Genomic DNA, 9987 nt, shown 5'->3' with positions numbered 1-9987 from the left:
AAGCTCACAAGGAAATTTTGGGTAAACCATCTAGAAGAACATGGTATGATAACCGAAAGGCAGTTCGGTTTTAGAAAGGGAATATGTTACCAATCTACTAAGCTACCATCAGAGAGTTACAGAAACATTACAGAAAGAGAAGGATGGGAGGGGAGTATCTATTTAGATTTCAAGAAAGTATTTGCAGAGTACCGCACCAATGACTTTTATGGAAGCTGTACCATGAAGGAGGTATCCAAGGCAACCTGTACTGTTGGATGCAGGATTTTCTCAGAAAAAGGGAGATAACAGTACTAAAGGGAAGTTACTCATCATGGAGGGAAGTGACTAGCGGAGTTCCGTTGGGCTCAGTACTGGCACAAATTAAGTTTTTAGTATTGTTACATCCCCGTCTCACACTGCCACAGCCTCCAACAGCAGGACGTCACCTGGTGAGTTGTTCTTCCTATGGTTAGCGTTTCGGAGTACAGCACACAAAATTAGCTTGTGCTGTAAATAAACACTAGCTTCTCAAGTTCACTGTCTTTATTTACAAATAATTACACTGAGTGTTTTCCAACTTCACTATTCTCACAAGCACTGGAGCTATACAGACTTTACTAGCTACAATTACACTTACTGCTCGACAACACTTCAGTATTTTCACAAGTACCGATGATATACAAACTTCAATAACATATCAAACTTTGCCAGCAACACTTCACTATTTTCACAAGCATCCAAAATATCCAAACTTCACTAACACTGCACTACACTCAAACTGAACTGAAAACTTCCTGAACTCGCTCTAGTCTCTTCCCTATCCTTATATAAGCTTGCATTACTCCAGGAATTTCCAATACACACTCGACGGGGCAAAGTTAAACCAGTTACCGACTTGGAAACATCCAAAACATGCCAGAGATTTCTTACATTACATACACTGCAAATTATTTAGCATACAAACAAATGACATAATTTAACAAACAATCACATGAATAACACATTATTGAGAAAAAGAGCATAAAAATTAATGTACAACTTATGAAATAACTACGCTTCATGTAGCAGGATAACTGGCAACTCTGACTTGCACCGGAAGTGCAGTAAACATTGGGAATCAATGAGAAACTTCTTGACTACCTAACTGGCAAATCCCGCTTCTAAACACTACCCCCTCCCTAGTTCTTTGTCGTTGCGACAAAACTACACAATAAATAGAAACTTAAACCTTAATCCTAATGAAACGTATAACTATACACAAAATAATCCTTCAACTTATCAGGTCATCTTCTATGCTGCTTCCGATGATGTCCTTGCTCCTCTACACAGTCTACTCCTCCAGGAAGGTCTTGGTCCTCTTCCTGATTCACTTCTTCTCTTGTGAAACTGTCACCATCCTCTTGCACTTCAGCTCCTTGGTCCTACTCAACATCCTTGGCTGCAGGAGAGCACAATTCCTCAGAGATGTCCCAGCTGTACTGTCCTGGCCCATGGTACTGCCACAGACGATTCACGTGTACCACCTTTGGGCGAGACTTCCTGCCTCCCCCAGTCTGATATGTAATGTCTGAAAGGTAGTCCAACATAGTGTAAGGCCCGTCCTGTGTTCTCTGCACTTTCGGTATCTGTTCCTTCTTTTGCTGAGGATTGTATAACCAAATGCTGTCACCATCCTTGAAGCTCATCTCACTTGCCTTGGCATCATACTTGCACTTCATCACCTCTCCTGGAAATTTAAGGGCTCCTCACACTTGATGTTCCTCAGCCAGCCTTTCCTGAAGATGCTTCGCATAGCTGGAGGTGTCTGTAGGCAGCTCTTCACCAGGTGGGCTTCCCATTAACAAGTAAACGGGTAAGCGTAACTCATGGCCCAACATCAGTTTTGCCAGGGTGTAGCCGGTAGACTCATGGGATGCAGACTGCTATGCCATCAGCAACGCTGATAATTTCTGGTCCCATTCTGTTTGTCCCTCTATGCAGTACTTGGTCAGTTCTTGTCCCAGGGCCATTGAATTTCACCATCCCATCTGACTGTGGCCTTAGTGGGGTCGTCCTGGTCTTCTTGATCCCCAGTAACTTGCAGCATTCATGGAACACAGCAGACTCGAAGTTTGTACCCTGGTCTGAATGTAGCTATTGTGGCATCCCAAAACGATAGAAGAACTGGTCAAGCAACAACTGAGCAACAGTCGCGGCTTCTTGATCGGGGATGGCGTAGGCATCTGGCCACTTTGTGAAGTAGTCCATGAAGACACATATATACCGGTTTCCTCCTTCAATGAATGGCAAAGGTCCAGCAATGTCCACTGCAACTCTTCCCATTGGCACACCCACTTGGTACAGCTTGGATCCCCACACGTTTCTTGGGTCCCTTATTGGTACAACACACATCACAGGCCTGACACCACTCTTCAACATCCTGACACATACCATTCCAGCAGAACCTCTGTCGCAGCCAGCTTAGAGTTTTCTTCATTCCCAGGTGCCCGCTAGTGATTAGGTTATGGGACTCATCCAAGATCTCGGACCTCATCTTCTTCAGAACCACCAGTTGCCAATACTTGCTGAGGTCAGTCTCCCATTGACGCTCCAGTAGCCTGTTGTTCAAACGAAGAAGGTCACTGACTTCAGTAACTTTTGGTCTCGGGGCTTAACCCGGAAACTTCTTCCCAGTGTGGTCGCACTATACTCCGCTGCAGCCACTCTAGCACTGGTTGTAAATCTGCATGCTCTGTCTGCATCCTCTTCAGGTTTTCATCTGATGCTGGCCCTGTCACTGCAGTACAGCTGCGTTTCTTGCTATGATCTTTTTTACTACACCAGAGGCACTCCGAATCACAAGGCTGATGACTCAGGCTGTCAGCATTGCCATGTACCCGCCCAGGACAATGCTGCACTTCATAGTTGTGCTGGTCTAGCTTCCCGAGCCAGCATGCCAGTTGTCCTTCTGGATTCTTTAGCGTTTTCAGCCACTTGAGTGCTGCATGGTCCGTCCTGATGATGCAGTAGCACCCATACGAGTAGGGATGGAAGAAATCAAGGCTCTTCATCGCTGCCATGAGCTCCTTACGGGTCACACAGTAGTTCCACTCTGGTGGGCTGAGCTTCTTGCTTTAAGATACCATCACTTACTCTTTTTCATTCTTCTGTGACAGGATTGCACCAGTACCATAGTCACTAGCAACACAGTCCAAGATAAATGGCTGACTGATTAGAGTACGCCAATACTGGAGAGCTTGCCAACGCATGATTTCTGAGTGTCTGCTGTCCACACAAACTTCTGCCTCTTCCCCAGCAACTTGTGCAGAGGTGCAGCTATCGTTGCAAAGTCCTTGACAAAACACCGATAGTAGGTGCATAAACCCAGGAAACGCCGTAGCTCTTTCACACATGTTGGAACTGGCCAGTATTCCACAGCTGCCACCTTCTCCAGGTAAGTACGGACGCCACCTTTGCCTACAATGTGTCCCAGGTACTTTACTTCTTTCTGAAACAAGTAGCACTTCTTTGGGTTCAGTTTGAGGTGCTCTGTGTGGATCATGTTCAACACCTCTGACAGCCTCTCCAATTCGTGGTCAAAAGTCCGCCCAAACATTTTTACATCATCCAGATAGAAGAGAGCTGTCTGCCTGTGCAGGCCTTCAAGTATACGGTCCATGAGATGCTCAAAAGTAGCTGGGGCATTTCATAAGCCAAATCACTTACTGCCATAAACCCTGCCTGAATGAAAAGGCTCCCTTCCCTTTGTCCTCTGCAACCTTGACCTGATGATATCCTGCCTTCATGTCTAGGGTGGAGAACCACTTAGCACCTGACAGGGCATCCAGGGTGTCATCAATTCTTGGCAAGGGGTATGTGTCCTTCACTGTTACATCATTCAGAGTTTGATAATCTACACAGCACCTTACTGAACCATCCTTCTTCCTTACCAGAACCATTGCTGATGCCCAAGGAGTGCTGGACTTTTCTATCACTCCTTGACTTTGGAGATTCTCCATCACCTTCTCTATTTCTTGCCATTGGGCTGGCATCATCATTTGCGCTGGCTATTTAATCATGTGGTGATCCCCAGTGTCTATACAATGTTCCACCAGATCAGTGCGTCCCAGGTCTAGGTCTCCGGTGGAGAAGACATCATCAAACTTTGTCAGCAACTGCCTCAACTTCAATACTTGTGGGCCATCCAGGCATTGGCAACTCCTTGAAAATAGGTCTTGTAAGTGGTCTGGCAGGTAACCATCTTCTTTGACTACGTTCCTTTTACAGACCTTCTTCTGGTGCCACTCAGGGTCCACCGCCTGGAGCAGCCCCACAATTTCTCCCTCATTGATCTTCTGTGGCTCACGACAGAAATTGGCCACCACAACCAGCACTTCATCTGCACCTGTTTCCACCAAAGTTCTCCCCACCATCACTTTGGCCTTTGTCTTGCACTGCACATCAGGCTCCACTACCCCTAGACAGCTGTCAAAAGACCAACTCACCTTACACTGGAGCAACAGTTCTGATTCTGGGGGTATCACTGTAGTGCAGAGCACCCTCACCTCACCACCAGAACTGGTACATTTCACTGCCGTGACGGGAACTGACCTTCCTCGAACCTTCAACTTCATGGAGCAGAAGTCCAGCTCACACCCCATGGACATCAGATGGTCAAGACCCAGAAGTCAAGGATCCATCATGTTGGTCACGTGGACGTAAATGTAGCCTCTTGCCCTGCCACTTCAATCCAGACATCCAGGGGTCCTGTCAGTTCTGCATGGTGCCCAGTTATACCACACAGATGTTCTGATGACTCAGGCAGATACCAATGATGTAAACACATCAGGGGTCACAAAAGTCTGAGGCCACATCAGTCACCAGGGAACATTCCTTTCCATCTATTTTTCCATCTACTAGCACACTGGTGATTGCTGTTCTCTTGCATTTACTTGGTGGTGGGGCTACTTGGGAAAAAGTGGCTGGTGGTTGCCCCTTAACACCAGCCTCAAGCCAGGGCAAGTACCACATCTCCCAACACAACACACACAAGAACACCGTTTTTTTCTACACTGAGAAATGACTCCCCGGCTGTCATTTCTCGACTTCTTCTGGCCGGGAACATTGAGAGCAATCCAGGACCCACCAACAAATACATATGTCCAACATGCTCAAAACCTATCACGTCGATCCGACAGACACAGGGTTCAGTTCAGTGCAATTCCTGCAAGAACTGGACCCATTACACCTGCACAACACTTGCATCCAGAGAACATTACACAAACACCTGGACCTGCTCCTTATGCTCCTTCCCCCCACCCACCAACCCCCCTTCCAATCCTACTCCTACTTCCTTCACACCTCCACAGCCAAACACACCGATCCTTCCCATACCATCCAGTCCCCCAACTCCTCCCAGTCCAACCCATCCTAATCCACCTCAACCCCTACCTCCATCACAACCTCCTCCTACCCCTTCCCCTCCACCCACACCACCTCCCCCCCGTGCTGCAGCAGCCAACACACATCGTACACACAACATAAACATCCTTCAGTTAAACATAGATGGCATAAACACCAAAAAACAAGAACTCACACAATTCATCAAACAACAGAACATACACATTGCCATCTTACAAGAAACAAAACTACACAGAGCACAGAAAACACTGACATTTCATAACTTCACCACCATTCGACAAGACCGGGCCGATGGCGGTGGCGGTGGACTCATCACCCTGGTACATAAATCCATCAACCAGGGCTCTCACAAGAAGAGATCAGTAATTCCCTAGACTTGGGCTGAAAAATCCCTAGATTGGAAAAAAAAGTCCCCAGATTAAAATTACATATATAACCCGCCCCATCCCGACGTTTTCTGGGCAGTGGTAGGCCCCAGTCCCGACATTTTTGGACCTTTTTTTTGGGGGGGGGGGCTCAAACATCCGCTTTTGGTGAGAAACATCGAAAATTCATAGAGAAATCGCTCACCTGAGGTTTAAAATACTCGATCCAGGTAGGAGTACCTCCTTACCTTACAGGGTTTTCTATCAGGCTGGCTGCAAAGAAAACGAGTTCTATGGGAGGATAACTATTCTACACCACTCATAAACGGTATTATTTATTTGGCACATATTTATATGTAGTACGAGAGTATATTGGTTTTCAAACGGTAATATAGGCATTATAAGCATTGTTTCACTCATTAACTCATCACCATACCTGACCTTTTTTTGCCACATTACCTGATCTCATTTCTGACTGTTTCTTCCTCTAATGTTTGTCCTCCACATTGTCATCAATTGGGGAATCACTCTGGCCCTGAATTTCGAACCGTGGCATGACATGGCTTTACTGGCCAGGTCACTGATAACAGGTGAATTGCTGAGAAAAGGTCATGCAGGGGGGGAGGAGGTCATGCTGGGTAAGTCATTGTCCCTGCCTGGCATCTTGTAGAGGAAGGTGTCCCGTGTATACGTGCCAAAAATCACTCGCAAAAATTGAAAATTGTGCAAATTAGGGACCTTGCAATGTCCTTGCAATGTTGCCGCGTTAATTTACGTCTCTGGGATATGAGTGCACATCATGTGAGGATGTGAATTCACGTCTCCGGGACGGGGCAGGTTAAACGTACTTTTAAATAAGAAAATCAACTGCTAACGGCCGCTACCACTCCTCCCTTACTTTCCACTCCCCCCATCTACCCATTCATATTATATATATACACTGTTTTTGTACTTAGTTTGTCACTAGCCTACCTGGAGAGGGACCCCAAGCCGGGTAGAAATGGTGTATGGCTGTACAATACACCATTCATTTTAACGTGGGTTTATTTCATGATATCCTATTACCACGTGACATCCTGTTACACTTACACTTAACATACAAGCTCTATTCACTTTTATGCAGGACTGATATGAAGCTATATTTGATGATAGCTCAAAATAATATCAATAATAAATCATGCACTTACTCAGCGTATGACGGAGTCCAACATGTGGAGGATCAGTGTAAACAAACTGGCACCGAGGCCGAGCCGAGAACAGAGATGGACTGTAATTGGCTGAGAAGTCAAAATGTTTGACTTCATTAGCTAATGAAAATTCTCGATACAAAATATAGCTCACAAAACAACTGACCACTAAACTCTTGGGTGATCGCCTCCCTCCCATATATGTGCTGCCCTTCAGTGGAAATGAATTCATCATTTTAGGCATAAATCCCTAAATTGTCACTAAGCATGACCAGAATTCCCCAGAAAATCCCCAGAAAGCTCAATTCCCCAGATTTATCCCTAGATGCACTAAAAAGTTCCAATCTGGGGACAAAATCCCCACAAGTGGGAGCGCTGTGTAGATACCAGTGCACACACAAAGCCACTTCTCCCCCCACATGATACCACAACAGAAATACTATCTATCTATCTATCTATCTATTGCCAGACGCCTCAAGCCCGTTCGGGGTGGCCACAAACAAATCGCCTCCACGTCGCCCTGTCTCCTGCCATTTCACTGCCCCGCTCCCAACTCACACCCCCCTCTCATACACCTCTCCACCCCATCCCTCTATCTCATCCTCAGCCTCCCCCTCCCTCTTCCCCCCTCCACCTCACTCACATACACTCTCTTCGTCAGTCTTTCACCAATGTGATAATATCTGGTATACTCCCAAGGATCAAGGCAGAAAATAGTTTCTATGATAAGGCCTTCAGCACAAATAACTGGCTCAAATCTCTCTGCACTCAAGAGGGAGTCGACTTTGTCAATCTGTGGGACCAGTTTTATGAGCAACATACTCTATTCCAGAAAGATGGTCTCCATTTGAACTCAGTAGGAGCGGCACGGCTAGGTAGACTTTTACACGATAAAGTCGCCCTCTTCAGATAAAAAAACGCGGCACGTCCAGGAACAGTAACCTTAACGTAAATACCCACAAAGTCAGATCACCAACTGTTTGGGACGGAATTAGAGTCTGCTATGTTAACGCACGTAGTCTACATAACAAGTTTGAGGATTTAGAATCTCTAATTTACCTAGAAAATTATGACATCATTGGCATCACAGAGTCCTGGATTAACACATCTGACCGTGACTTTCTAGCGGAGTACTCATTAACAGGATACAATATTTTCAGCTGTGAGCGACCACATCGAGCTGGTGGCGGTGTTTTACTATATGTGAAAACTAGTCTCCATCCCCTTGTGCTATCCAAACCCAGTATTACCAACATAGATGCCAGTTATGTTCAGCTAAGTATTAATTCACACAAAATAAATATGTCTCATCTATCGTCCTCCAGCACAGTCAACTGGGACAGATGAAAAACTTTATGATCAAATTGCGGAAATTTGTTGTGAAGAGGATAGCGTAATTTTTGGGAGACTTTAATCTACTGGTAACAAAGTGGGGTGAACCACTGACGGCACACTCAGGACAAGAGCTTTATACGAATCTTCAAGAAAGTGCCCTTTCCCAACACGTAGAATACCCAACGAGAGGAAACAATATCCTAGACATCATCTTGACTACAAATGATAACCTAGTCAACAACGTTGAAATAGGACCTGAGTTTAGTTCCAGTGATCATCGAACTATACAGTTTAATATTACTACTGAAAAAGTAAAAGAAACGGAGAGCAAAGAAAAGGTCCCAGATTATCGTAGAGCTAATTTCAGCAGGCTCAGAGCGCTACTTGCAACTGCAGATTGGAATCAAATGTCTGAAACCGATGACAAAACCAAGCATGGGAAATATTCACCAAAAAATTTAATGAAGTGGTAAAGTCATGTGTGCCACTACGTAACAGACGTCCAGCTGGAAATAGTAAACCAAAGTGATGGTCCAGTGAAATAAAAAGTAACTTAATAGCCAAAAAACAGGCATACCATAAATATAAAGCTACACAAAATAATGATGATAAATTACAGTACGATAATCTACGCCGCATATCGAAAAGACTTATTAAACAAAGCAAAAGAGCACTGGAGATCCACATTGCTAACACGTGCAAATAAAATCCTAAAGAATTTTACAGTTACATTAGAAAGAAAAAGGTTATGACTACATCAATAGGTCCTCTAGAAACAAACAATGGCAAACACACTGAAAATGAGGTCGAAATGGCAAACATTCTTAACGATTACTTTGCGTCTGTTTTTACAGTAGAAAACACCACCAGAAACCTACTGTTACCCACAAACCAAGCAAATAGCACAGACCTTAGTAACTATGCTATCCATAATAACGATATCCTTTCAGCCATAAATAGTACGAACATAAACAAAACCCATGGCCCCGATAAAATATCACCGAGAATTCTCAAAGAAGCAAAACATGCGTTACTGCTGCCACTCTCTGTCTTATTCAATAAATCATTAAGTACTGGGAAAGTTCCACGCGAATGGAAACTAGCAAATGTAACACCAATTTTCAAAAAAGGAAATGAGTCGCACCCAGGAAATTACAGACCAATCAGCTTAACATCAGTAGTGTGCAAGTTAATGGAAAAAATCATAAGAGATAAAATAGTTAATTATCTAGAAGAAAATAATATAATTAAAGACTCGCAGCATGGATTCAGACATCGTCGTTCATGCTTAACTAACTTACTGGACTTCTTCCATGATGTTTACAAATCATACGATGACTCAAGAGCAGTAAACATAATTTACCTCGACTTTCAGAAAGCATTTGACACTGTCCCTCACAAGCGTCTCATGAGAAAAATAGAAGCACATGGAATAAAAGGAAAGACGCAAAAATGGTTACAAGACTGGCTGTCAGACCGAAAACAGCGAGTTGTGATAAACGGAAAGGAATCCAAACGGCGTAATGTGATCAGCGGCGTTCCCCATGGCTCAGTACTTGGACCGATACTTTTTATTATCTATATAAATGACATTGATGAGGGTCTAAATTGTAAAGTATCCAAATTTGCAGATGATACTAAAATAACCAGTAAAGTCACTTCAAAATTACAGTGGCAGCAGTTACAAAATGACCTTAATACTTTAGCAAGCTGGGCAG

Source organism: Coenobita brevimanus, chromosome 63, assembly GCF_032717465.1.
Source record: "Coenobita brevimanus isolate Jiangsu-jjx chromosome 63, ASM3271746v2, whole genome shotgun sequence".
Taxonomy (NCBI): domain Eukaryota; kingdom Metazoa; phylum Arthropoda; class Malacostraca; order Decapoda; family Coenobitidae; genus Coenobita; species Coenobita brevimanus.
The sequence above is the reverse complement of the archived record's forward strand: the minus strand, read 5'-3'. Positions refer to the sequence as shown.